This window comes from Penaeus vannamei, chromosome 12 (assembly GCF_042767895.1).
Source record: "Penaeus vannamei isolate JL-2024 chromosome 12, ASM4276789v1, whole genome shotgun sequence".
In the NCBI taxonomy this organism is placed as follows: domain Eukaryota; kingdom Metazoa; phylum Arthropoda; class Malacostraca; order Decapoda; family Penaeidae; genus Penaeus; species Penaeus vannamei.
Genome location: NC_091560.1, coordinates 10624904 through 10627403, shown reverse-complemented (window position 1 = coordinate 10627403; position 2500 = coordinate 10624904). Strand labels below are relative to the sequence as shown.

The 2500-nt window shown below is 36.3% G+C and overlaps 1 protein-coding gene across 2 annotated transcripts in view; it reads left to right on the top strand.

Annotated features, from left to right (window-relative positions):
- LOC113811582 (proton myo-inositol cotransporter) overlaps window positions 1-2500 on the top strand; it is a 25852-nt gene that overhangs the window by 1384 nt on the left and 21968 nt on the right. Inside the window, exon 1 of one of the 2 annotated variants that reach the window (XM_070127861.1) lies at window positions 1472-1490. The exons of the other annotated variant lie outside the window; for it this stretch is intronic. The gene's annotated coding sequence lies outside the window, so the exon portion shown is untranslated. Of the gene's footprint in view, window positions 1-1471; window positions 1491-2500 lie in introns of those variants that run through there. 2 annotated transcript variants of the gene reach the window in all.

Genomic DNA, 2500 nt, shown 5'->3' with positions numbered 1-2500 from the left:
TTATGCAAGAACTACCGTTTCGGTCAACTCTACCGTCTAAAAAAATGGATTGAAGATGAAGGAATGCAGAAGGATGATAATAATAATGGGAGAATGGATTTTAGGTGGAAAATAGGCTTTATAGAGAGTTTCAAGATCATGGAAAGCAACAAGGAAACATGCTGTGCGTCAAATGAAACTCCGAATGAAACCTTGCACACTGGAATAAAATAGTTCCAATATTTGTTGTATGCAAGGTACCGTTGCTATAACCATTGCTGTGAAATACAATGTAGTACAGATCGATTTTAATAAACCACTAGTTTATATACACGAACATGTATATAAATACATTATGCAAAGACTTAAAAAATCATTTATTTTCGGTCTTTCTCCCTAATGAAAGGGACTGGTCGATGGACCATTAGCTATACTCAACAATTCTAAATAAGTTCGTTGATATGTTTTAATTGTTTTCAATGAAAAGTAGTCCTGGAAAAATGCAACCGAAAATGAAGATTGATTATCGTGAGGACATGGATTTCATCTAATATCAGCCAAGGTTTTCAGCTTTAAATAGCAATATGTACATATTACTCCAATGCTACTTTTCATCAACTACTTATGATCAAAGCTTACATGAAAAGGTAGTCCAGACTGGATCTCTTATTTTTCTCCATGGAAAAATCAAGGACCTGACGTCTCATATTCAGTGCGATGTGGCAGATAAACCTAACTATGGTATTATATTTAATGTGGTATCTAAAAAAAATCCACCCGTTTTAAATATGGAATACCTCCAAGTATAGGTAGAATACGGTAAAATCATACACAAGGAATGACAAAATAATATTTTGTAGAAGTTTGACAAAATTGATGGTGATAATAATGATGGCGATAATGATAATGATGGCGAAAACAACAACAATAAGCATAATGTAAAATGAATATATAACATATATCAAGAGGACAAAGGAAGGCAAACCGAACCAAGCTCAAGAGATTCCTCCTCACATCAGAATCCATCATACAACGGAAGAATGATTTAAGGGCCTGCTCGCACAAAACGTTTTGAACCACGGCGGGCATCGTGCGCTACCATTCACCCGAAGCGTTTTGGACCGCTGCAGAATCGCGCGGTTGATCCACTTTTTTCGAAAGCCAGGATGGATGTGGAAGAGGTAGCATGTGTTTGGCAGTTGCATCGCCGCTTCAGTCGGCGCAGACAGCGATAAGGACATTTGGTTCATTTAAATTATCCTACATGACCTGACTTACCCACGTCATGTTTACAACATCGCACACCTCTTTGGGAGTGCAGAACAATACGTTTTTTTAGTTATTCGAGTACGTATCTTCAACAAACACCATGATGAAGGATTCCACATAAAGAAGGCTTGGAGACGAACCCGTTTCCAGTGGCAAGCAGTGGGGGGATAGTGGCTCCAGGGATCCAATCAGAGAAGGAAATAAAATAGTGACTTCAGAATTCCTAGTCCTGGAAACAACTCGTGAGTATAGCATGCTGCATAAGGCATAAGCCTACGTGTGTCCATATCTAGACCACGTGGTCTGCTACGGACGCAATGTGCTACCCACGTGTAGCCAGGCTTCACCCAAGCCATGCTTGTGCTCTACATATATATATATATATATATATATATATATATATATATATATATATATATATGTGTGTGTGTGTGTGTGTGTATGTATACTGAATACACATGCACACACACATACACACACACACACACACACACACACACACACACACACACACACACACACACACACACACACACACACATATATATATATATATATATATATATATATATATATGTATATATATATAATATATGTATTATATATATGTATTAATATATATATTCTGAATATATAATTGTATATATATACAATGAAATATAAAGTAAATAAAAATAAAAATCTGATATAAGGGCTTCACTATTACAGAAAGGAAAAATCAAAACGTAGATGGTGCTTTCGAGGCCAACCGCCTACCATTTAACCGACTGACTTTGAGAAACTTCTAATGATAATCCATACATGGCCAAAATTGCTCCAAGAGACAGCAAACTAATCATAAGATATTTAAAAATGGTAAAAAAAATATCCCATAATGTCTAAGAAAAGGAAACTTTACTTTAGTTCAACCAAATGAAATATCAATTGCTCTATGCCCCCTAGAAAATATCCCTTGGACGCCATTCAAGTTTTGTAATCCCTGCACGTGACGATTCAGTTTTGAGCACTAAAACGAAATTTGTAATTAACATGAAAACTGTGTTTCCATGTAGTATGTAGTATGAACAGTGTTAATTGAGCCGCGTGGCTAGTGGTGTATCGTCTTTTCTTCTAAATTGATAGTTGAAGCTGGCGAAAGAGGCTGACATATTAAGTTTCAGACGTCTTTTAAATGGTTTCCCATTCAACTTGTCCCCGGAGTTGGAAGAATTACAAAACGCGTATTTGGAGAGATGAAATGAATATCTTGACC